Source organism: Strix uralensis, chromosome 3 (genome assembly GCF_047716275.1).
Source record: "Strix uralensis isolate ZFMK-TIS-50842 chromosome 3, bStrUra1, whole genome shotgun sequence".
Classification (NCBI taxonomy): domain Eukaryota; kingdom Metazoa; phylum Chordata; class Aves; order Strigiformes; family Strigidae; genus Strix; species Strix uralensis.
This window is the reverse complement of record NC_133974.1, coordinates 83,873,426-83,900,875: the sequence shown is the minus strand read 5'-3', so window position 1 is coordinate 83,900,875 and position 27,450 is coordinate 83,873,426. Positions and strand designations below refer to the sequence as shown.

General features: G+C 36.3%; 1 protein-coding gene across 10 annotated transcripts in view; it reads left to right on the top strand.

Moving 5' to 3' along the window:
• Positions 1–27,450, top strand: part of SIPA1L2 (signal induced proliferation associated 1 like 2) — a 151,010-nt gene that overhangs the window by 8,079 nt on the left and 115,481 nt on the right. For 9 of the 10 annotated variants that reach the window (XM_074863142.1, XM_074863140.1, XM_074863138.1 and 6 more), the window contains exon 2: positions 20,813–20,885. The exons of the other annotated variant lie outside the window; for it this stretch is intronic. The gene's annotated coding sequence lies outside the window, so the exon portion shown is untranslated. The remainder of the gene's footprint in view (positions 1–20,812; positions 20,886–27,450) is intronic. 10 annotated transcript variants of the gene reach the window in all.

The following is a 27,450-nucleotide window of genomic DNA, read 5'->3' as shown; positions in this document are numbered from 1 at the left end:
TAAAGTTGCAAGTTAGAGATTCTCATGAACCATTTTTTTTTCTGTACCAGCTGTCTCAACCACATCTCTTGGTACAATTGTATGAATTCTTTGTGGCAGCTACAGGAATCAATGTGGGGAAAAGTAATAATAAGAGACATCTAAAATATGTTAGATAGTCCTGTCTGTGACTTAACAACAGGTTGTAAGGTTGAAAAAACAGTGCCACCAGACAAACCATTCTTCATGGACTCCCAGCAAGTGCTGTCCAGACTCATAGTCACTTATGGGTCACTGTGTGAAAATTGGCTCAACTAGAAATCTCCTAAGTAGAGGTCAACATATCTGTTGCAGCTGTATATGAAATACTAATCAATGAAATTGATAAATAAGTTTAACTTTTGTTTAAGTAATTATTTTTATTGCTTTGTTTCTTATAGCTGAAGTCTCTTTCATTTCATCATTCATGTGTAAGGGGAATAATGACTCTGGGTTTCCCTGGTTGGGTGGTGAAATTGATTTTTATTTTCATGGACTATATTTACAGATCCTGAAACTTAAAACCTTTCTGTTGTATGTATAAACATTTTTCTTTAGACCTATGCTTTATTCCCTAATAGGAAGAAGTCTAGTGCAATTGGGTTTTTGTTTTTTGTTTTTGTTTTTGTTTTTTTTTTTTTGTCTAAGCAGTAATTAAAATGGCCTTGTGTGAAGTTCCTGAGTATCTTTTATATGCTTGTCGATAGTCCTGGGACCTTTCTGTATATTGCTAAAACCATAAATGCCATCAGATTAGATTTAATATTGCTTATGACAGTTTGCCCATCATCTGCCTTGAGTTTATCCAGGCTTTCAGCATGGTTTTCACAGCATCTGTATAACCAAGTTGCAATGTTATGGTTTGGATGGGAGGACTGGCTGGATTGTCAGGCTCACAGTGTAGCAGTTAATGGTTTGCATTCCACCTGGAGACTAGTTACAAGTGAAGTACTGTACTGGGACCAATCTTGTTTAGTACCTTGATCAATGACCTGGAGGAGGAGATGAAGTGTGTCCTCATCAAATTTGCACGTGACATCACATTAGGGGAGTAGATGACGTTTTGAGGACAGTGCTCTGCAGACAGTGAAAAATGCTAGCAGCATACTAGGCTTTACGAACAGGAGCATAGCCAGTGGATTGCCAGTATTCAGCAATTGACTACCACATTGGATATACCCCATCCAGTTTTAGCTCCCCAAATATATTGAGTAAAGTAAAGCTAGTTTGGTGGAGAGCCAGCAAAATGAGGGGCTTGGAGCGCATAAGGAGAGGCTGAGAGAACTGACTTTGCAAAGCCTGGACAATGGAAAGCTCAGGGGATACTTAATAGCTGCCTCAGAAGGTGATACCTGAGAGGTTGTTAAGAAGACAGCCAGGCCCTTTACAGAGGTACATGGCAGGAGGAGAAGAGACAGTGGTCGTCTAAAACAGGTGAGATTCTGATTTGGCACTAGGAAACAAAAATCACCCTGAGGACACCAAGGAATTGGAACAGGTAGTGCAGGCAGGTTGTAAAATCTACATCCTTTCCAGTTTTTAGACCAGACTGGCCAAAGACTAAGCAAACTGGTCTGAATTCAGTGCTTTGAGCAGGAGGCTGGGTTAGATGATATTCTGTGGTGCCTTCCCATGTGAATTATTCTATGAAATATCACAAATTTTTTTACAATAGTTGGTCTGATAATTGAGAATTTTAGTTGATATTCCAGTGTACTGTGTTTCCACTTTATTATAGTACAGAATATTTGTACCGAATATTTCTCGATTATGATGTTGGGAAGATTTTTTTACAAGACTAAGAAATGGAGTAGTATGTACTCATATTTTCTTTGTTTAAACCATTTGAGAAGAATTCTCAAGTAAATTATTGGCAGTTAAATATTTTATAACTATAGTACTTAACAAAAGAATAAGCACTTAAAGAAAATAGCAACCTTTCAGGTTTGACTTCAGCTATACTTTGCTCACCTTGTCACTGAATTCTAAAACATGATTAGCAATACTAGAATTTGAATGTGTAAACTTCTATTGAGCGGTTCCGTTGGATCTCTTCCAAAAGATTGTTTTACTGTTAAAGAGCAGGACATGTGAGTTTTTGAAATTTGGCTCTCAGCCAGTCAAACCTACATTTGTATTTAGTTCTTTTGCTCCGACTACTAATTTTACTACTGTGAAACTTTTGATAATCTATGCTAGTTATCCATGTGGCTGGAAAAAAAAAATTATGATTTGTCAAATTATTTAAAAATCCAAATTAAAGCAGTTCTGAAAAGAGCTGCTGTTTGCACCTTTTTATGTTCAGTCTTAACCTCTTAGCTTCATTAACTATAAAGAAGAGCCAGCAGAACCTCAGAAGATTGAGGTGATTCCTGTTCTTGCTCATCCAGCTTCACTGTAATTATACTTTTAAGTGTTTACCAAAATGTTTACCAAAGCATGAACCAGACCTTCAGATCCCTGTTTTGGCTTTTATAATCCATTTCATTAAGTGTTTAAAAATTCAGGGTTTTGTATAACATTCAGCTTCGGTATGAAAGAGGTTGTAAATGCATGCTGACTTAAGCATAACAAACAGGAAAGGGAATGGAAAGAATTTCCTTTAGGGTGAAATTCCTTAAAGTTGAAATAACCCTGATAGTGCTTGTCAGTTGGCAGAGAGGGTTACGACTTGGCTTCTGAAGATTTTTTTTTTTGCTAAGTGTGAGAGGGCATGGAGAACCTCAGTCTGATCTCCTTTTGAGCCATATTTTCAACAAAAGTAGTTCAAACATCAATTTTATTAAACTGATGGACCTCCAAAATTGTTGAATTAAGGCTGATAATAGGTACAGATCAGCAGCCCTAGCCTGAAATCTCCTTTGCCCTGAACTGAACTACTTGTTTCTTTTCTAAACCAGTTACTATAGAAAACAACATCATTGACCTGTTTCATAAATCAATTGCACTCAATTTTGATTTACTGATGGGTTGCTGCTGGTTTGGTTTTGTTTTGTTTTGTTTTCTCCCAGCTCATACTTGCAGTGGAAGGCTCTTCAGGGACTCTCTTTACTGAGGACTAGGATTTTCCACTAACCTGTATGTGAAGCACATGTTGAGATTGCAGCCCATATTTTACCAATATCCTTGTTTAACCTAAATACTTTTTCTTCCTGATACTTACAGACAACTTGCTCTGTCAGACCTCATTTTTCTGAGGTTAATCTAGTCAAACTTTTAGCTAGTCTTTAAACAAGACAAACACTTAGCTTCCTCTTGTACAGTATGGTGGCTGGGGAGCAGAAGGCCCTTCTCTATGCTTCTTCTGTTTGTGTTTTTGTTATGGCTAATAAGAATTTAAGCAGCTTTCTACACAGTCTTGTCCGTGGTAAATAAAATGGCATTAAAACTTTGTCTCTACTGGAAATATTGTGCAGTTGTGTCTTCATGTTGAGTACAATGTCATGGTTATTCTCTCTATGGTGTTTTCTGCTGATGAGCTACCAGAGCGATCAAAATCTTATCCTATAGTTCTTGAGGGAGTGACTCCAAACATAAAAGTAGAATGAAATTGTTCCTCAAAACTTACTTTGTTCTTTCTCAGTTATATTTTTTTACCTTCCTTTGCAGTGCCAGTGCTTCTTAACTTTGTGTTGTATTCAGATTTCATTAGTAACTTCCACTTTGTGTCAAGGTCATTATTGAAAATGAGGTAAGACTGATTCCAAGAGTGATTATAGACTCCATCTAATAAAGTAATAATTTAGTTTTTTCATGACAGTCTGTTGTCTCTTTACTTGTTCTGTTTTCAGTATGGTCCTGATTAGATACTTTCTTAATTCCAGGTTGTACCAACAGCCATTTTTTTGGTGTACCACTGATGAGCTGACCTAGGGAATCTTTCTACTGTGTAGGGCTGCAGCTCCTGAGGCAGCCTCTCTTTGATGCTTGTGGGAACCCAGCTGAAGCAGTAGCTCTTGCTGAGTTCCTAAATAGGTTGAGTATGGCTTATGTACCAAGCAGTGACAGTACCGTAATTTAAAATACAGTGGTAAGCAGTATGGAAGGCTGCCTCACCTCAACAATAGTTGTAGAAAGTAGTCCATGAAGAGCAGGCTTCCAAAATCAACGTGGAGTTGTTATGTCTTTGAAAAGATTTGAATTGACCTGTTACTGTTTATGTAAAACATTCTTCCAGCTTTTACATGACTATAGGTATGTTCCAAATTAATTCCCTGCTATTATGATTTGGAGGCGAAATAGTACCTTAAGTGCAAAACGGTGTCCTAATGTGTGGCCTTGGTTAGGGCAAGAATGAGATTTTCACAGGCAGAGTAGCTTCCAGTATTGTGTAGGTCTCAGTATATTTAAATCATCTGACACTGAACCTTCAGAAAATGGTAGTATTAAATCCTGATTTCATATGATGTGTTTTGCAAACTAGTCATTTTGCTTCACCTTTGCTGAACCTAATCCTAGCTGCTGATATCAGAATCAGTAACTGTCTGTGTCTATCTGATGAGTACTCTCAAACCTTTACCTAAAAAATAAATAATAAAAAAAGCTTGAAAGCTCTGTAAGTACTTGGTCCTTTTGCAATGTTTTTTCCACATGTGAATATACATTGGAATATGGAACACAGTAACTGGTACTTGGTAAAGGATATAAAGTGATGTTGTCAAACTGGAAAGTCAGAAGGTAAAACTATGGGTTTCCACTTACTCTGCCCAGTTTTTGAAGGGTTCTAGGTTTAGTCTCAAAGTGTGTTTGACCTGAAAATTTAATCAGTCTGCCTAGAATTTTGGTAGCTGTGAAATGTGAGCTTCCTTCCTCTAAACTGTGTTGTTTCATGCAGTCTAGCTCATCTTTTGATTTTTATCAAGGCTAGCACAATTGCTAATGGAATATACAGGACAAAGCAGACCTTGGAACCTAATGTCAAACCAAGTTCTGCAGCTGGCCAGCTCACAAATGAGACAGAGTAGGGTTGCTGCTTTTTGTAAGTTAATGTGTCTTATAAAACCCTTAGAACTAAATACTTCCAAACAAGTAAAAAAAAAACTCTATAGACATCTGGAAAACTGTAAAATATGCTGAAAATTATATTACAGGGAGCAATGAATTTTATTTTTCTTTTTAGGCTTTTGACTGATTCATAAGTCAGTTACTCATCATTTCCATTCATTAGTGTGTTTAAAAAGTCTGTTCATTGGCATTTTATTTTCAGAGCAGGACTAAGCTTTTGAAATTAATCTCCTGATCTTCCCACTTACTAATATTTTGTTTGCACAATGGAGTAGTTTCAGAGAATGTCAATTATATTTCTTTGTAATGAAACTAACCCAAATAAAATGTTGACCTTAGCATAAACTGTATTTCCAATTCTGAACACTATACAGTGTGACTGAGTGAGAAACGGAAGTTAAGAACAACATGGATGAAGGTGACATGCTTTACAAAAATTTAAGATGAATGTGAGAAGAAAGCAAATAACAAAAGGAAACAAAGTTTACAGAGTAATTTTTAAGTATTCAGAAGTAATTTTTTTCTCTAACTTGTTATGGCTTGAACAGAAATAAAAAAGTATTGTCTCTTTATTTTGGCCAGCTCACTAAAATTGAGTTATCTGAGATACAGTTACTCAATGGGAAGGGTATACAAACAAAACCCACCAAAACCCCCACACTACTATGGAAATGTGATTGAGAACTGTTGTAATGGAGATTTAAAAGCATTACATCAGCAGCATCTACTTTTCTCTTCAGGTTTTTTGGTTTTTTTTTAAGGTTCAGCTTGAGGTGGAAAAAACATGTATCCCCTGGGGCTGTCCCGCCCCATCTATCCTCTCTTTTCTCCTCATGAAGGCAGTGTGACTGTCATTTAAAAATTCTTAATGGAAAGATCACAGATTACTATTTTCTAATGGTTACATTTTACAGTGTTTCATTTTTATTGCTTTTGCTTGCTGTAATAGTTTGACTCACAGATCTGGTCACACACCAGTGTTTGTTACACACACCAAAAAAACCATATAGCTTCCTATATTTGCTTTGTATTTTTCTATCTTTTTACTGTTGGGTGGTGGTTTTTTTTTTCCCATTTAAACTAGATTTCAACAAAATGGCAACTAATTGCCAGTAGTCCAGCTGATTTAAATGAATAATATAAAAATTCTCATAGTTAGCTGACCACAGTAAAGCATTGCAGTTATGAGATGTTATGAAACCTAAAACCAGAGCTTCTAATAAAATGTTTATGGCCTTCAACCTTTTTGGCAATAAATTTAAAAAAAATCTGTTTAGAATGCATTTTTTTCTTAAACTGTAATGACATAATTTTCACTCTAATACTTTCCTCCTCCCACACATGGTCTTTCATTCTACAGTAAAACTTCTCATGCCCTTCACTCGTGCTCTATTCTGTCTCCCACACCCCTCTACTGACTGGCCATTACCCACTTGTGGAACAAAAAATCACTTCTCTGTTTAAAAAGCGTAGGCCTGTGGTACGACAGCATAACTCACTTAAGCCCTGGGTTAATAAAAATGCCATTATCTTAGTAGAAGAGTTGATAATATTAATGTTTCAGAGGTAACAATGTGTAAGGTTATGTTTTCTGGGATGTTAATGTATTAACAGCAGTTTCTCTCCACAAACTGATGGGCTGTGGAATAGGTCCTCATTTGTTTAGCTCTCTGTAGTTATATACATTGTATAAAAAGTGGGTATTTGTTGCCTTCAAGATACTCTTAAATGGAGGGAGAGTGAGAAGACCAAGCGAATGGAAACACATGTGGAATATGAAAATATTTATTAAGAATACCCTCCATATATACAAAATGCTCTCAAATTTTCTGTTAGATTAAAGGAATTGTTCATCTGAAAAAAAACCAAAAACCCACTTCAAGTTTCATTGTTAGATATTAAGCACTATATCGGGTAAATTTAGATAGTGGTTTTTTTCTTATATCAAAAGAATCCCCTTCAGCTCTTTCCTGGCTGTTCTTTGATCAGTACAGATGGGAGTGCAGATCTATATTTTGCCATCATTGAATATTTGAGAATTTGAACTCTATATTAAGCAAACCTCAAGCTTTCTTTGTATGTCTTTCCATATTTTTTTTTTTCAAGACTACCTTTCCATTATTATATTGGGAGCAGTTTATGACAAAATGATGACGTATTTGTATAGGAGTTCACAAGTGAGTAACTAGTCTGAATGGCCTAACCTTATGTCCTTAACAGAACAAAAAAAGATGTGTCTGAATCTTAACGCTATCTTTTGTGATTGAGTGATATATGAGAAAAAAGAAAAACTTGCAAAGTAAGCCTCTTTTTCTACAGAACTGTCACTGCTCTGCTTAGCTGATACAGACTCTTTTCAGCTGTCACTTTCAGGACAAAAGAGACAAAGTCTGTGCCTGGACTTACTCCTGCTATCCTAGTCTGATTTTTATCTGAAGCCAAGTCTGATGCCTGCAAGGTTATTGACTATTTATCCTATCAGAGTGACAAGGTCTAGAATCCTGACTTTTCTGTGTTTTGTAAGTTCATTGTCAGTTTTTAAAATATCTTCGTTTCAATAATCAACACTAGATACTATTTTCTCCTGTGGTAGGGGGTAAAAAAATTGTCAAACACAAATATTCTGCTCTCTTCATACCCCAAAATATATTAGATGGTCTTTCATGTTCTTTTTTTCTTTTTATCTATGCATCTTAAAAGTGCGTTAACTTGAAAATACTTTTGTTTTCAGCATTGTACCTATTTTGTAAAAGTATAAGCTGTTTAAAAATCCTGTAGCTGATAATTATGACTGAAACAAGAAATACTAATCCCTTTGTGGGAAGAGGAAAGAAGGGCTGGGTGATATTTAGGATACTTGTGATAGCTGCAAAGTGTGTATATTGCAACTGTACAGTTGTCTCAAGCATTTTTTTTGCAGTATTGCTCAGTCTTGATGTGCTGTTTTCTTGTCAAGCCAGTCTCAACATTCTAGCTAAGTGGTAGGAATTTCTTGGGTAGAGCCTTCTACTAAAACAAAATAAAATAAAACAACAGTAATGTTCTTGGCTTGGGAAGCAGAAAAATCTTTGCCAGGCAGGAGAGAGGTGAGTGAATGGGGTGTGTATGTGTGCATGCCTGTGCACACATCTGAAATGTAGAAAGAGAAATAAACCATAACTCCGAGTGACTGTTTCGTTGTCTGTTCCACACGTGCAAAATAATCAAACCACTCTCAGATCTGAAATAAAGCACTGGAATTTTTTGTTCTTTCAGTGATTGGTTTTATAAGTCAGCAGAAAGAGACAGTTTATCCTTGGTCAGTGATGTTTATGATTTAAAGTATTTTTTTTTTTTTTTGATTGCTAGATATCTATTCCTGGTGGAAATGCTGTACTACTTGACTGCTGTTATTCATTACTCTTATCCTATTGCAGTATTTAGAATGGAATATATGGTGGGTAGCATCCTTAATGTGTATAAATTGTTATGCAAGTGCATTATTGAGATGAAACTGTATGGTGGCACACAGTTTCAAAATGCCTTGTAAATCAGTTAGTATTTTACTACAACCTTATTCCTAGTAGCAACTGCAGCTTTATAATAGAAGGGTTTGTCTTGGTTTAGTTTGGGTTCAATGGTTGAATAAAGGATGTGTTTCCAGAACTTTGGCAACCTTGACAGTTTGTTTCAGGTCAGGTTAAATTCCTCTTAGTTACTTAATGTGTTTAAGAAGACCAGAAGGCAATGTTCACAACAAAACTGAAGATGAAGGTACTGAATGAATGAGGGGGACTTTCTTTTAAGGAAGAAGATGCTTCATGGCATGGTGCCAAAGCTATTGAGCTCTGCTTAACCTGCACTAGTTAGCAGAATGCACTAAGGTGCAGAGCCTTACTGTCTTTCTCAAATAAGATTATCTATAAAATGGTTAGGTACAAAAGATGGCAAGAAACTTAACGTCCTTTTAAGTCCCAGATGAGGTACACAACACTCGTTGCATTTGCATTCTCTCCTATGCATGGACTAGGAGCATGAACCTTAGATTAGAGCTATTATAACTAATGTTTGGGGAAAAAAGTACAACTCATGACTTAGAAAACACAGATTGAGGGAATGAGTTGTTCCCTTTCTATAAATTAGTCATTTGCATTTTGTTTCATAGAAAGCTTATTTGAATATATTGAACTATATTGTCCTAATGTAGTCTCCTGCTTTTATATTTACATTTATTTTGAAGCTCTTAAATAAATATGTCCAAAACCTGCTTACTATTGTTTTGTTTAGAAGTAGATTAGGTCATATGTGAATTGTGTTGAAATCTATTAAATCTTAACTGGTGGAGTTTTAAATTGAGATTGTAAACACCTTTTTTAACACTGTTTTTATTTCTGTGATGCGTGCTGACTTCTAAACTGTGTGCAAAAATATGGGGAGTGGATTTGTCTCTTGGGCAATTTTTTTTTTTCCCCCATCTTTTTTTTTCCATCTTATATACTCTTGTTTCACAAATACTGAATAGCTGTAACTGCTCCACAGTTAAGGACACTTATGTAAGTTCAGCAGCAGATGGCCTCTTTATATACAAAAACCCAGGGACTATCTTACTGAAGATGGAAAGAAAATTACTGTATATGGCACATGATGAAGTGAAACTGTTATCCCTGGTAATTATTTTGTAATTTAGATCTGTTGTATTTTTTTTCTTTTCCCCAGACAGTAAAGTCTATAAAAGTCCATGACAAATACTGCTTTCACATATTTCTGGTACAGCAAACAAACCTTGCTCATAGTAATTTTTTGTTTTACAGGAGGCAGGCTATTATCTGTGCCTTTCCTCATCTCTTTTTGTGTGCAGTAGTGCCTTTGGGATGCTTCTAGTTTGATTGGCAGGCTGGCATATTTAGGCATGTCTGAAATACAGACTGTGTGTTTTTCAGTCAAAACCACACAAAGTATGCCATGTTTGAAGGAAGTTATTGAAGCTTCATCTGCAAGAATAATGGGTTTAAGGATTTAAACTAGAAATTTTGTACAATCAAAATTCTGTGGTGGGTTTATTTTTTTTAATAGAAGAGAAGAAATATAGCTGTCAAACATAAATGGAAAAGGAATCAAAAGGAGGGAATGCTGACCAGAAACCAAGTTTTAGTTTAAAGTTTCTTCACTGACTATTCTTCTGTTTTGCCATTCAATAAAGAGCAAAGGGCTGGGAAACAGTAGTAGAGGTGGTAATTTTAATTACCTGTATTAAAAATCCTTGTGAATGAGCCTTCTCTGCAGCTGTGTCAGGGAGATGGGGGGTGGAGAGGAACAAAAAACCAAAAAAACCTCAACCAAAAGCAACAACTTCCCTTGCCCCCCAGTAGGTAATATCAGTTATTTATTTAGTAACTGTTCATAGAAACACTGGATGAATGAAACACTGGTGAGCAAATTTTACTTTTTTCTTGGTCAGGAAAACAATATACTCTGGACTGTAGTGTAAGTAAATAAATATTGGGCTCTAGTTGCAATGGGAATCCAAAACATGCTTCCTTAGTCAAAGTAATTGAAGAAGAATTAATTTATAATTTTGTAAAGTATGTAAAGCTCTGTTATCTCATTCTAACCTCCAAAAGATGTTTGTTCAAATCAAATTGTTACATAAAAGTTACACTTCCATGGGCTTCACATTTTTTTTAATATATGACAACTACCATGTCCTAAAACATCCAGTGTTAGAAACTTCATAAAATATATTGTTTTCCCAATTTCATTTAACAGGTGAAATCATAGTGATTTTTGTCTATGATAAACTTTTCTTTGACTTCAGTGAAGCTAGAATCAACATGTACCCAAAATCTGTCACCAGATCGGTTGATGTATCTATATGGATTAATGGCATCTGGGATGCTGAAAGTTTTGGGCTGCTTCCAAATTATTCCCTCTGGACCTGAAAAAGGGATAATGTTCTTGTTACAGTATGTTATAGTGTACTTACCAGCTCAGATGATAGCTCGGATCTCTGTGCTCCTCAAAAGGATCACCATTAATTCTTCATTTTCTATTGTGTATTTACCTTATATATTCCTCTTTGTTTTGCATTGTGTGTGTTTAATCTGGCTTATTCCACTCTACTATTACACTATGTAATTGACTGTTGACTAGAAAAAGCAATGGTAGTAAATTATGAGACTCATATTCTTGGAATGAATTTGATGACCAATTATGCTATTTTTGTCTCTGCTATTTGAAGGGAAATGGGAGACTTTCAAATGCAATTCTGGGCATTGTCAACCTTTTCAATGTTGTTTCAGAGTTAAGGCTGAAAAAGGACTGTACAGAATTTTTAATAGGATTTTCAGTCAAATGCAGAAGTTCAGTGTGTATAAAAAGCACTATGAGGTTATAATTGTGTTGAATGAAGAAATGATCAAATACATTTCTAAATTTGGCAAACTAGTTTCTTTAAATTACTGGGTATTTCAGTAGGAGAGCTGGATGATATATTAAAGATCTTGATTTATGTGAAATATCCAATTTTGTTTCCCACAGTTCAAGAGGGATGTTGAGGAACTAGGGAGCACCAGTAAGTTAGGTAGAAGGCCCACTGCTTAGAGCAAATGATCTGCTGGGAGAGGTTGACAGAGCTGGGCTTATTTACTCTGACAAAGCAGCAGCTATTGGGTGACCTAAGAGTATCCCATAGCTGCCTGAAGGGTAGTTACAAAAATGGTAGAGCTGAATTTTTCTCAGTGGCACCAGATCGGCCTCAAACTGTGAAATGGTATGTCCAGGTTAGGCATGAGGAAGAACACTACTGGGAGGCCAGTACAACCCTGAAACAGAGTGCCTGGAGAAGCTGTTGAATTTTCCATCATTGGAGATCTTGAAGACTCAGCAAGACAGCCATGCCTGACCTTTTCTAGTGTTGATGGCAGTCCTCCTCTGAGCAGAAGGTTGGACTGCATGACTTCCAGAAGTCTCTCACATCCATTCTGAAACTTAAACTGATTATGTTTTTGTTTGTTCTCTATCCCCTTTCTTTTATTACCCCATTCTAATGTGACTGTGGCTCATATGTTTATTTGAAAAAGCAAACAACACTGTCAAAAGGCATATCCTACACACAATAAGGCATTTGCAAATGATATTCACAAAATTCTACTCTTGTTTTTGAGAGAAAATAAGAATATCAAAACCAGTCCCCTCCACTGATAGCATCTGAAAACCATCCTACTTTTCAATCTTGAAGAAAACAGCTGATAAAGAAATGTTTCAGGTTTTTCCATGGTACTTAAAATCACGCTTTCCGCTCAAGAAAATAACTAAAAGTATTTTTTCACCCCAGACAAAAGTTAATGACAAATAAGATATTAAGCAGTCCTATGTGAAAATATAAAAAAAATTATATTATTTCTGTGAATAGTGTTCACATCACTGTAATTTAGTTGTTTGTTTCACACCTCGTTTATGACTTGTGAATAATTTTTGTATCTTTGCTGCTTTCAAGCAGTTGCCATAAGTCAGTTGCTGCATTCCTCTTATCTTTAACTGGGAATTGTCAGGTACCACCTCATCCTCTAGCTGACCTTTTTTTTTTTTTTTTTTTAAATCTGCTTTTCTGTGGATACCATCAATGATTTCGGTCTTGTTTAGTAGCTTCAGTTCCAGGCTGGTAACTCATCTTTATCATTAATATTTGCAGCATTTACACTTTCAAAAGGTTTCCTTTTTTTTTGTTTTTAGGTGGTATCAAAAGCACTGTAAATGTCTTGTTGCTGTGCTCTGAAAATACAGGGAAGTTAAGAGTCCCTGTCTCCATCGTGGGGTGTGGTACTCAACTTTGCTGTGGTTATACCAAGCCACTCACGTTTAAGCTGTTTATCTCTTCATTTCTCTGATGGGGTCTGACATAGTACAAAGTAAAAAAAAAAACATATGAATGTGAGGACTAAATGTTGAGCTATTCCTGGCAGAGAACAGAAAAGCAGCAGGCAGAATAGATCTGAAAGCGGCTATACTAGCTACTCCTATATTATCTACTGAATTTTCTGTAATTTATGGTCCAAGCATGATATTTTGTAGTGCCAGCATTGATACCGTTTCCTGCTCTCTTTGTTGTCTTATTACATGCTTTTGCTGTGTGGTCAAAATGGGGTGTTGCAAAGGGAGAAAAAAATGTCTGGAGCTGAACATTGTTTCATATAAAAAAAGGTAGGAATGAAGATGGTATTCATATTATGTACATGAATGACAGTGTGTGAAGTGATATGTTGAAAATATAAATGATAAAGATTTGGCTCTTTGTTTATTACCTTTTAAAAATAAGTACATTCCATATTAATTGCCAATTTATCATAGGTAAAAAGACATCTAGTGAAATGATGGGCAATGTGGGGTGTTGTGCTCGTTTTTGACAAAATCATTTTGGTGTAATGCACAAACCCTTTCCTAGTTGAAAAGGAAGTTCAGAAGGTAGAGCTGTGTCTTGCTTACATTTTCTGTTTTCATAATGAAGAATATTCTTTACTTGAGGTGATATTGAAAATGTGATAGAACTCTTCCAGGTCAGAGCAGGGTTAGTTGATTTTTCATCTTTAGGATAAAGGTATAGTTACGTTTGTGTATAAGAAAACTATGATGGCCTAAGGATAGCCCTATTTACACTGCTACTTATATTAGAGAGTGGAAAAATAGCATATATTGCACTGTCCAGCTTATGTATTTCTTAGCAAGTACTCTTTATTATACATCTCAGAGAAAGGATCATCCAAAGTTACAGGTTGCTCAGCAGATCCCATAAACAATTCTTCTCAGCAGTCAATCTGAGACTTAAGTAGACAAAAGCTGAATGGATATTGCTTTTCAAATTAGTACTGCTGTGTAATTAATTGCCCTTAATTAGCAAATCTTTCTTTAAGTATTCAGACTGCAGTGATGTAATTTGTTTTCCCAGGTAGCTGATCACATAACATGATAGTTCAGCTTGGTATGGAAAGCTGCTTTTAACAAACTCCAAGTACTTGCATGTTCCCCTGAAAGTGTTTGGATTGAAACAGTGGTGATCTGATGACCCTCAAATTGTCTTGGGCCCACCCAGTCCTTCCAGCTGGCTTGCTGTTGCTTTAAGATGGGTGTTTGGGCAGTGTGCTCTCTGGTAATTGAATGCTGTTCCCTGTGCTACACTCAGCTGGATGCTCAGAGTTTGGAAATGCGTCCACTGGGGAGGCATCCCTCCTTTGCTGTGTGTACAGGGACTGGTCTGTGGAACTAGGAACAGTGTTTACTCTGGTGGTAAAATATCTGCAAACTGACCTGTTTGAAAAAAACTGCTAGTGAGGTCAGGCCAGCCTGGACCAAATAAGGTATCCCTTCCAAAGAGAGGTAAATTTAACTTTGTGATAATATTTTTATATTTTATATCATTGTGACAGTCTTTGTCGTAGATGTGCTGTGATAGTATGTGGTAGTGATAAATTTATCAATTTCCTATTAAACTGAGTGGTATGGGTAGCCTACTGCATGATTAGTGCCCTCATCTACTTGATTTCTTTTAGAATTTTAATTTTCCACACACCACTGGATGATAGAGAATTATAGATCTTAGAGATGAATGTACTTCTTACTGTGGTGGATGTTGGTATTTTTGAAACTCACAAACAAATGTACACACTGAGGTGCCAGGCATCCTGAACCAACACAAGCTATTTCTCATTGTGCTTGTGGCTTTAGTACAGGAGTTCAGAATACAGCATCCAAGAAAAATCTGTAAATGGGGAATTCCAGTTTGGGTTTTAAATAGACATTGTAACACTTCAACCAGCACTTGTATTAAAAAACCCCCTTTGGTTTGATTTTTGGGTTGTGTTTTTTTTTTTTTTTTTGGTAGTCAGAGGTGTCTGGAACGTTGATTTGAACATGTTTATCTGGGCAGCATAAAATTAAGAAAGAATTTATGGATTTAGAAGGCAAACCCAGTTCACAAGTGAACACATAAAAGAATTGTGGTGTCCAAAGCCAGGGATTTTACAAGGTTTAAAGCAAAGATACTGCCTTGTATAGCTTACATTTAGGGCCTTGAGAAAACACTGTATGTGTTGCAGCAGGAACTATATGGAAGAAGGAAAGACAGAGGGTGGAGTTTGGGGAGAACTGAAATGCAATGCAAACCAAGTGAATGCCTGATCAGGGATATCTGTTGTTTTCTTGAGTCCATGCTTTTATTGCATTTCCCTTTCTAAGTCTTGGTGCCTTTTGTTTTTCAGTGTCTTGTTATACAGAGCTAAGGGGGGAAAAATACATTGTTGATCTTGTTTATGGTGTGCTTATTGTATATGTTCATTCTGTTTCACAGTAAACCATGCTGCTACTTCCTTAGCCTTACTGTTTTCTATTTCTCAGTCTGTATTTCAAAAAGAAGCTGCATGTTTTCTCACTGAAATGAAGGATTACAATAGATTTCATGTATGAAACACCTGCACAGTAGGAAGTGAAACAGAATTTTTTAGCTCTCACTGTTTTATGGAGAGATTTCTGTTGCCTTTCCTTCCTGTAAACAAAAGGAGTCACTTAGTGGGAAATAAGCTATTTACAGGATATTTTCTGTATGAAAGGAAGGAAAAGTGCCTTTACAGAGATCAGCCTATTGTGTTGGGAATATCGGAAGTTCTATGGAGTTAAATTGAATGTAGTGCTTGGAGGGGAACTAAACAGCAAAATACATGTAATCACTTAAGTCTTGACCCTGAGAAGTGCTAGATGCCTCCACTAGCTGCTGAAATCAAAGCAGGAGTTAGGACATGCAGTGCTTTGGTTTGGTCCTGAATCCTGCATGTAACCTGGGATCATTGTAAGAACTTGATCAGATACAGGCTAAACTCCAAAATAAAAGCTAAGAGCTTATGGAATTTCGCTTTCATTTAAAAACAAGTACTTTTGATACTTTTAATTACTGGTCTGAGTTACTTTTGTACATTTGTCTTCCAGCTGGCAGTCTGAAATACAGTTGTCTTTGCTAGAGAAATGTCATAATTGGATTTTTCTTGAAAGTAATAGTTTCAAATGTACATGTAGAGTGTACAAATGTACATGTAGAGTGTACATATTTTCAAAGTTCTGCTCCACCTGTGAACTATATTAACTGTAATTCTGGTATGAATCAGGATATCTTATTCTTGCCTGTGTTATAAAATTAATTTCTGTGAATAGCTATTTAATTTTCATTCGTCTGTAGTACCAGCAATAACCTTTATCACCAGTAAGAATTGTGGATTAGGTATTTAAATTCTGCTTAAGCATTATAGAATACTCTGGCTTTCTTGAAACCTCGGGTGTATATACAAGCTGATAGGACAGACAATAGTTTTGCCAATAAAACTGAGCAGGGTAGAGAAAAATATGCATGCAATATTACTTGTCATTAGCTGTATCTATTTTATCTGCAATTCTTTTACTGTAGTCACACTTGAAAATGGAAACTTATTATAGCAGTTTTTATAATTTCTTTTGCTACCTATTTTAAAAGTAGTTAGTACTTGAATACCGAGAAGAGGCAATTGTAAGCATTGAAACGAAGAAAGTAAAAAATCTCGATTACTTAATAGATACGGAGCTCCACTTCTGGTTTCAGAAGTGATATTAAATCAAAAAGCCTTAACAGCAGTGTTCCCTGTTACAGAAATTATTCCCCCCCCCCCCCCCCCCCCCCCCGTTATGAATCCAGTTCCTCACACAGAAACCCTGATGTCCGGATATTTCAGTCTAAGACCGGAGCGTGTGTATGTAAATGGCAACTGAGAGTGGTCTACCTTCTGGCATATCTCGGTGAATGGAGCATGTGCCCAGTCTTTGTCCTTATAGAAGAAATAAAATGATTTCTTTGCTGCCCGTATTTGGTTTTGTGTTCTAGGCCAGAAGTGTCTGTCTTCTTGTTTGATTTCTCTCTGTATTTTTCAATTCTTTCTTCATTCTAGGTGGAGTGTTACCAAAAGATCTACTGCAGTCATGAATGAGACTTTGTCTAGGTGTAGAGGAAAGCATAAGGCTTCTTCTTAAAAGTTTGGAGTCTTGAAGAAACAAATACCAATACCCTCCTACAGTCTAGACCAAATGACTCAACAAGGCATTAGCTAGTCTTTGTGGTGCTATGTGGAATTTATTTTGCTGGACTACATATAATTTTGAACATCATATTTTTTCAAAGTGAAAGGGATCTCAGATGTAATTACATTCTTATTATGAATCTTCTTTAATGAGGAAAATATTAGGTTTATATTTCATATGTAAGGAACTGTTTCCTTATACATCTTTCATATATAATAAATCTAGCTTCTTTTTGTATGTATGGAAGTTTGATTCAAACTTTCCTAGTAGATTTGCTAGTCCTATCTCTCAGAGATTTCACTACTGCTGCTTCTTTTCCTTGAAAGTTCTCTTAGTTTTGCTTGGATATCCCACCAGAAATATGGCTCCTATGCTATGAGTTGAGCATGTCCAGGGTGCATCAGACTGACTGTGTAAATTGACTGTGGCAAGTTGATATTCTGGACATACTGAACTTGCTGTGGAGCTTATCTCTGCAGTGACCATCTGTCCAGTGTTTCAGAACACTGGAAAGACTGCTTGGAACTAGGCTTTCCTGACTAGGATGCTGCCTGTCTGCCCATTCTTTCTGGAATTGGTTTCTTCTGCATAGCCAAAACTATTTTGGGTAGAGAAAGAAAACTTGCCTGGAGAAAATCTGATGTCTGGTACTGATACTGTTCTCTCTTTCCACTTTTCCTATGGTAAAAAAATAGGAATAGAAAATATTAGAAGATTGGACATAATACCAAAGATTCATTCAGAAAACTTATGTTTTCATGGTTAAAAATGAGGTGCACTGTATGGCAGGCAACAGTTGTGAATGTCTGACATTTTGCCAAACAGAAGTACTAATAAGGATTTGCCTTCTTAGTCTACTTAGGAATTACCTCTACCTGCATTTCAGGTATCTTCTTATGTGAACTCTTCTTTGCCTTGTTATTGGCCAAGTTGTCTTCCTCAGTGACATTCCCTGTAGAAGCAAGGCTCTAGTTTTCAATTCCAAAGGACATTTAGGAAAAGAAAAGACTAACAAACCAGCAAATGAAATGCATGTATTACTTCCTGGAGAATAAAGCAACCCAGATGGTACTCTGGGAATAGTAGAAATGAGATGTCCAGGTAAAACAGATGTATGGTAATTGCCTTATGCACAGGAGTCTTATGATGTTCAATGCTACAAATAAGTTTTAAAGTACATTCAAGAAAATAGGCATAGTTACTCCTGATTTCTGATTTAGAATTTGTTACTTTATGTGAGTTTAAAGGAACATACATTACTTTAAGTTTTGAGTATTTTTTTTTTTCATTTGTCGATCTTCACGAATGTAAGGGCAAGATGTTATAAAGAAAACTCTTAGAATGCTGGTGAAATAATGAATTATTAAAAAACCCTAAATTTCTTTTTAATTTTTAGATGTGTGTTTTTTTTTTTCCTGATGCAGTATTCTGTATAAGAACTTTGGATTTAAAAAAAATAATATGTGGACAAAGCCTAGCGTTTTCCCATTTGACTGCCTCACAAAAGAGCTACACAGTCCTCCCAATCCTACTTTACTCTGTGGATTGATTCTACTTTCTACTCCCATAAATAGGCAATCTGGTAACTGTCTTTGAGACAGATATTTTTGAAGCTTGCTCTTCTAGTGATTTGCAATATATGAAGACATTTTTTTTTTGTTGTGAGAAAGACAACACAAATAGTGGTAATATTTTTGTAAAATTATCTATAGAAAATTGAAACCAGTTTCTTTTAGAAAATTGACCATAGCCAATATAAAATTTTATTTTCCGTTTTTGCAATTGCTTTCTTCTGATGTACTTGCTTTTCTGGTTCTCCCTCTGTGCTGATGTTTCCTCTTACCCAGATAGTATAAATTATGAATCCAGAGGCTCCTATTGAAAAATAAGGATGGATTTTTGTTATTCTTATCTGTCTGGAAAGGCTATTGAGTATTTCTGTATGTTTGTATATATGTGTGTATATATATATGATTTACTTTATGATTCCATTTCAGTTTTACATTGGAACAAAAGTGACACTATGAGACTACAGTATGGGCTTGTACCTATATAGAAGTACGTGTATCACTTATAAATTGTGATAATTCTTGGTTTAAATAGTTGTCTCTAGTTTGTCTGATTAGACTAAAATACATGCCAGTCTACAGTTTGTACAAGGACATATAGTTTTGCTCCCAGCAATAATCTAGGTGAGAAAACAAGTTTGTTCTGCTGGACTTCCTTTCATTCTTCAGTTGTTTGTTTGTTTTACCATATGCAAGGATTGTTTAGAATTTGGGTACTCTTATTTCTTACGGGTTTTAGATGTTGTTAGTGCGTTTCTTCCAGGATTCATGAATAAAAAAGTTAAAATATTTGGCTTTAGTTTCAGCTTTTACTTGAGTGAGGTTTATGACTGAAATTTGTCTTAATCAGATGTAATTTTTTAGGTTAGGAATGAGATTTTTCTTTTTAATAACCAACCTGTTTTTTTAATTGTGTCTTCTGTTGGCAAACAGATTAGTTATCTAATGATGTTGGTCAACACTACTACTGATATAGTTTAGTTTTGTTTTAGCACTCCCACAAGAGCTGCACTGGTGAAAGTGTTTGCTTCAGCTCTAGATTATAAGTACACTAGGAGGTTTTTGCTTCTGTGAGCATACTGATAAAAGTAAACTTAAGTGGCTGCCTAGTTCTGGCTAGGCCTAAAATGAGGATAATAATAAACTGTCCTGCATTCCATCTCTATGGGCTTTTTGTTTGTTTACATTACTGGTGTCTATAATACGTAGATTTGCAGCTGATTTAGGATTTTGAGGCTTTGTGTTCTTTTCCATTGTATGCACTATTCTGTAAAATACTAGAATTATTTTTATCCCTATGGTGGTGATTTAGTACAGGAAATAACATCTGTTCCTGCTGTGTGTGTTTTCTTTATCCTTTCTTTCAATATGAATGTAACATTGTGTATTTTCAAGCTAGATTTTACTATCTGAGGTCATGATAAAATAAATTCCCTTTGAAACTGTGTTAACGCAGATATAAAATAGAAAGCAAATCACCTTTATAGGTATATGATAATTTTATGTTCTATATCTCTGTATGTTGATCAGACCTCTATAAAATATTTTTACTTTACATATACTTTTATTTTACTTCATTCAGAAGTAAATGTAGAAATGTCAAATGTAGAGTCTGCGGTGTTAGATACTTTACTGTCTGGAAGTCATCCCACAGATTCTTCTAGAATGTTTCTAAACTTTTTGGATGAACTGACTACTATCTTCCTTCAGAACATTTTATGGAACTTCAGAAATTTCTCATACTTGTAATCGAAAATATTAAGCTAATACAGTATAACACAATTCTAGGAATAGCTGTGGACCTTTATCATCACCTTTGAAGCAGAGCTGTAATGAAACAGTCTGATGGTTCAACAGCTACTGGTTCATGACCTCTTCCCCTAGTAAAGCTTTTTTTCTGGTTATTGCCAGGAATTTACACAGAAAACAGCTTTAAATTCTCTGTTGCAACACATACATGTGGTATGTGTCAGACTGTGCTGAATTTTAAAGCCATTGAGTTGTTCTTGATATTTTTTTATGTATGAAGTAGTAGATTCTCATTTTACACAAGTGTTCACTTAAGATTATTGGTTTTACTTATGCCTTAGTATCATAAGTGTTTAAGTGTTCACTTAAAAATAAAAAACCCCAAACATTTCCCATTTGACTTGCAGGTATCTCCTTTTTACTGATATCAGAAAAAAAGTGACTCAGATTGGCATCCTTTGGGAATCCTTCTAGCCAAAGGTAAGCATAATTTCTAACCAGTGACAAATAGATTTTCAGTATATTTGTAGTATTACCCTACCTTTTAAATAAAACGGCAGCTGTGCTGCTGTCTGTCTTGATGTTTGACATCTCACCAACTGAATTTCTTTGGGATATCTAAAGCATCTTAGCAAACTCATAAGAGAATCATTTATATGGCTCAGCATGCAAGTGAAGTTTAGTCTTTTTTGAAATCTGTAACTTGGCAGATTGCCTCTCATTAATATTGAAGCGTATGGTACAATCATTTTGAGGCAACTCTTATTATACAGCTGTTACTATACAGAAGGATGATTGCATTCCTTAATACATCGGATAAGCCAAAAATAAAATCATAATTTTAGTGATTTGGAAATTCTTAGCTTGGTCTTCCTCTGGAAAAGAGCTAGTATGACCAGAAATAGATGCTAGCATAATACGCTGAAAGAGTGTCCTTTGTAAGGGCTAATTAGGCTGCTTATAGAAAATCCTGAGCTTACAGTTGCCAAAAATCATGGCATCTTGGTATTTTCTGCAGCAGGAGTCATCCTTCTATAGCTCCTAATTCTGCAGACTCCTTGATCTAGTCCAACTGGATTGCTTTATAGTTCTAGTGTATGGCTAAGGTTTAGAAATACTTCATGTTGACTGAACAAAATCTGTCATCTAATGAAGACGTGCTCCCTGCAGCATAGTAAAGAAATGAATAATTTATTGGGGGATGAACACCTTCCTGTCCATGTGTGCATGCATGTTTACTTCTGAATAAAACCTGCTTTTGGGGATCTATAGGTAAATTGTTTACTTTCAACAACATGCAAACATTTGAAAAGTATTTCAATACAGAATTGAAAAACGATCAAATTCATTCATTCTATTTACACTCCATGGGTTCACAAGAATACTAAAATCTAGAGAAATCTGCCACATGAATAATTCTTCGGTTAATATATCTAGTAATCTGGTCAATGTTAGATGTCGTAAACATGTACTGTAACTACTTCTGTTTGAAGAATGGAGTACCATATTGATAATGATAAAAAGTGGAAAAAAAATTGTGTATAATTGTCTGAGACTTGAGTAAGCATTTCAGAATTATGCTTAGTTGCTTGTGGTCCAGATGAAAAACTTTCAGTCTTTTACAAACTGTTTGAAGAAAACTAACTTGAAAGAAAAACAATTATATAGATGCAAAATTAGAAATATGGATTTCTCATATTAAAAAGTGGAGAGATAGTAGCAGGAGGGAGAAGTAATTGTGGGAGACTTCTTTTGTAGAGAAGAAATAGAATAGTACAGGGCCACAATATGTCTTGTGGCTCATTCAACATTCCTGGGGCAGTCTAATGTCAAGCATGTATCAAGTGTGTGTACCAAAAATTAAAGGTAAGAGGTAATAAATGTTTCGAGATTTAAGGTTACATTTTGATATAGCTCAGGACTTCACAATTTTACAGCTGCTGCAGGAGAAAGTAGGAAAGTAAAATGCTGAAAACTTTTAAGAGAAGCTCTCAAAATTTTCCCACTTTCGTGTTAGCACTGAAGTTACCCTTCAATGGGTATCATAGAAAAAAAGTGCCGTACTCATGTTCCTTCTTTCTATGTAATGTGCAGATGTGGGGTATGAGGGGAAGTTCAGTCCCTTCTACCTCCCTTCTTTCTAGGTTAATACAGTTATGAGGATATGATCAGTGTGAAATCCAATTGGGTTAAAAGCAGACACAGAGAAATCCTAGGTAATCTTCTAAGCTAGGCTGCTAATTTTTGTAGTAGTTGCTTTTTCTCTTTTGTCTTTTTTCTCTTTTGCACAAAGAAGGAATTATCATAGAATGGTTTGGATTGAAAGGGACCATAAAGATCATCTAGTTCCAACCCCCTGCCATGGGCAGGGACATCTTCCACTAGACCAGGCTGCTCAAAGCCCCGTCCGACCTGGCCTTGAACACTTCCAGGGAGGGGACATCTGCAGCCTTTCTGAGCAACCTGTTCCAGTACCTCACCACCCTCACAGGAAAGAATTTCTTCCTTATATCTAATCTAAATTTACCCTCTTTCAGTTGAAAACCACTACCCCTCATCCTATCACTACACTCCCTGATGAAGAGTCCCTCCCCACCTTTCCTGTAGCCCCCTTTAAGTACTGGAAGGCCGCTACAAAGTCTCCCCTGAGCTTTCTCTTCTCCCGGCTGAACAACCCCAACTCTCTCAGCCTGTCCTCATAGGGGAGGTGCTCCAGCCCCCTGATCATCTTCATGGCCTCCTCTGGACCCATTTGAGCAGGTCCACATTGCCCTTATGTTGGGGGCCCCAGAGCTGGACACAGTACTGCAGGTGGCATCTCATGAGAGCAGAGCAGAGTGGGGGAATCACCTCCCGTGACTGGCTGTCCACACTTCTCTTGATGCAGCCAAGGATACTGTTGGCTTTCTTGACTGCAAACACACATTGCTGGGTCATAGTCAGTTTTTCATCCTCTGCTACTCCCAGGTCCTTCTCCACAGGGCTGCTGTCAATCCACTCATTGCCCAGCCTGTGTTTGTGCTTGGGATTGCCCCGACTCATGTTCAGAACCTTGCCTTTGGCCTTGTTGAACTCCATGAGATTTGCATGGCCCCACCTCTCAAGCCTGTCCAGGTCCCCCTGGATGGCATCCCTTCCCTCCAGCACGTTGGCCACACCACACAGCTTGGTGTCATCGGCAGACTTGCCGAGGGTGCACTCCATCCCATTGTTTGTGTCCCCAACAAAGATGTTAAACAGTGCTGGTCCAAACAAATCTATTATTGTTTGTAAGTTCAACGCTAAGCTTTGTTTGCCTAAGGAGGCAAACTGAGCTTGTAAGAGCTGGTGTTCAAGCATCTAATGCCCATGCTGGTGGCCAGCTTTTCTGACTAGACTACATCTGGTATGAGGCAATAGTTTTCTTTCTGACTGAGACAGGTATAGTCATGCAGTGCCCATGACAGACGTCTACAGAATAGACAAGATATCTGACTAGGGAGGCCAGCCAAACATGGAGACAGAGCAGAGAGGGGGCAAAATTTCTAACAGCTGCTTGGGAAGTACCCATGCCTGTTGAAGATACAAGACAGGGCTGCCCTCCTAGAACGTTGGAGGTGTTCTGAATGCATGCCTGAAGATAATTTCTGCTTTATACTTTATAATATTCTACATGAAATTGCAGTTTGTACTTTTTTTTCCAGTGTAGTAGTTTTCTGTCTGTATCATACTGATGACAGCAGTAAAACTTTTCACTTTAATTTCCAACTACATATTGTTTCCAGAAGAGAAAAAAAGTTCTGAAAGAACTGATCTTTTTTTAAAAAATTATTGTAAATTTATTATGCATTCAGAGATTTTTATGAAGTAAGATAACCGCTTCTGGATTCTGTACAGGTTTGTCAAACTTCAAAGAATCATAGATTTAGGAGAGTCTGAGTAATTGACCTTCCCTGCCAGTGGTTTGGCATAGCTGGCTTATGCTTTGATGCAAGAAACAGAATTGAACTTTCTGTCCAGCCACCTAAGCCCCTGTGCCCTCTGTGCACTGCCGCAGTTAAACTAGGTGGATGCTCAATAGCTACATGTTATCATTTATCAGGTTTTAAGTGGCTTCCTTTGCTCACATCAACTTAATAGTTTCTTTCCTCTTCTCATCTAAGACTCCATTTTTCAATAAATGGTCTGTTCTGTAATACGAAATAAGATCATAACACTCCTGTATTACTGAACCTGATGAAGCTCTGCTATATTAATGGCAGTGTAGAACATACCTCTGAAAATCTTACCTACTACTTTTCATATAAACAGTGTGTTTTGCTTCAGAAATAGTCAGACCAAGAGGACAATATTGTAACATATTTTGAGTTTTGTGTTGTCAAGAATATTGGCATTTGAATAATGCTAATTATGTAGTAAACGAGAACTTAACACTGGTAAATCTAGTCTAGTATTGTATGATAACCACTTCTGGTATTGCATTTGCTTTATCTTTTGGCTGTATAGCTAGCCAAGGCATAATAGCTATTCAAAGAAATCTGGAAGAAGGTGAAAAATGTAATTTGTAGTTCTCTTTTGCTCTCTGTATAGCTCAAAGTAGTAGTAGTTGTAATATAATAATTCTGCAAAAAGAATGAGCATTACAGATGTCTAATCTTACATGTGCTGATATATTCATGAGGTGCATTGTGTTTCTTTCATAATTTGCAAGGTATGTAACACAAGAAGTATTGCTGTTTACAACTGGGAGAAGAAACTTGTGGTTTGCTCATCCATGAACTAAATACACAATGATGTTTATTTTTTGTTTGTTTTTGTTACATATATCCCGCTAAAACGCTTATGTCAAAATAGTTCTTTGGGTATAGCTTACAATTATGGTAGCACTGGTACTGATTAGCAGTTTCGGTAATTCTGATTTTAAAATATGTAACCTAGAGTATTTTGTAGACCATAAGAATTTATTCACTCTTTTTCTATCATAAGTGCAGGCATAAGAAGATAAAAAGGAAATTATTCTTATTGTAGAAAACTGGTAGTGGTTTTGTATCTGAAGAAAGTTGAGTAGTTAACCATTTATTAAAGACTGGCAACAATAAAAAGTAAAAAATCTTTGAAGCTTGTTTCTGTTTAAGAGATAATTTAAAAATGATCACACAAAACTAAATGTTTGAGAAATCTTTACAATTTTGACTATTTTAAAAGGAATCTAAATTACTTATATTAGGTCATTTAGCTCTTGCAACTGCACAGACCTGCACTATGTCTGTAGATGTACTGTTAAGGCAGAGGAACAGATAGTAAAATTAGAGGCTGTACATGCACATAGAATATATAAGTGTCAGATTTAAGTCATAAAGTTATCCATATTTGCTGAAGTCATCTGCTTTCTGGGTGACTTTTGGGAGCATGTGTCCAAATATATGTAGTGAATATAGATTCAGCATTTGGTCTTAGTTTTGCATCAAGTGGCATATTTCCTTTTAATAATAATAAAAAATAAATTTAAAATAAGTCTACTTCTCTTCACCTTTAGCTACTGATAAACTGAACCACTAGTTACTGAACCACTATTCCTTTTATATTTCTGATAGTTATCATATAGGGACACACGTATGTGGGACAACTTATATGATCTTGAAGTTTGGTATCTTGGTAGTATATCTGTGACCTGGGAAACAAGCTGCTTCTAAAGGCTTATGTGTTTATGTGAATTAATGAAAACCTAAACTATTGACAGTTTGTAATGGTGTTGATAGTTATGATATGGGGGTAGCTAGAACAATGTTGTTCATGCATAAACATACCATATTTTCAGAAACTTAATGTAAAGAAATCTGATCCACTAATATGTCGTATGATACAAATTTTTTGTGGAAAACATGGCATGCATTTGGTGCAAAGAAAATTGTTTTCAGAAGCTAAACTGTGTCAGACAAATCACAGAATTGCTGAGGTGGGCAGGCACCTCTTGAGATCATGTAGTCCAACTGCCCTGCTTAAGTATGGTTAGCTAGAGCAGGTTGCTCAGGGCCAGGTCCAGTCAGGTTTTAAATATCTTCAAGGGTGGAGAATCCACAACCTCTCTGGACAACCTGTTCTGTTGTCTGACTCTCACAGAAAAAAAGTGTTTTCTTATGTTTAAATGGGGTTTCATGTGTTTCAGTTTGTGTCTGCTGCCTCTTGTCCTGTCATTGAACATTAGAGAGAAGAGTCTGGCTCCCTTTTCATTGCCCCCAATCAGGCACTGTTAAGATCCCTTCTGAGCCTTCTCTTCTCCAGGCCAAACAGTCCTGGCTCTCTCAGCTTTTCCTCCTGTGAAAGATGCTCCAGTCATGCTTTAGTCATTTTAGTGGCACTTTGCTGGATTCACTCCAGTAATTCCATGTCTGTCTTGTACTGGGGAACCCAGAACACAGTACTCCAGATGTAATGAGGGAATGATGATAGAATTTTAGCAATAACCGGTAAGTGAAAAATAACTAACTAGGAATGCAGATAGGCACATGGCATTTTTGTCAATAGCAATGTAATATATTCAGTAATTCTGTATGATGTCTGATCTCTCAAATATCCCTTTTCATTCTCCAAATTGTTATCCTTTATTTCCTCTGTGAGAAGTATTAAAATATACTTAGTCAGGTATAAATAAAATATTAAGCTGCTTTATTTTTCAAGGCATGGTGTGCTATATACTTGAGTTTTGGAGTGGTACATGGTCATAATAGTCCATTCATCTGTCACCTCAGTGGAAAGGTCATGGGTAAGTGATCCAATATTTTGTCAAAATGTTATTAGAACACATACTACAAAATACTATTAATGCTATGAGTTGTTTGTTTGATTTTGTAAAATCATACCAAACTGCAGAGTTGGTCTTCCCAGTCTGGTTCCCTCCTGACATAAATCTGGCAGGACTCACCAGTTCAGGCAGAGAGCTCTTTTGATTCCTAAAGGCAACAAGCCAAAAAAATACCTGTGCTATGTTAGGTTTCTCTGCACTGGGCTTCACAAAGTCTGTGGTTCTAGGAAGACTTTTTAGGTTGGCTGGATCTGTCCGTTCAGC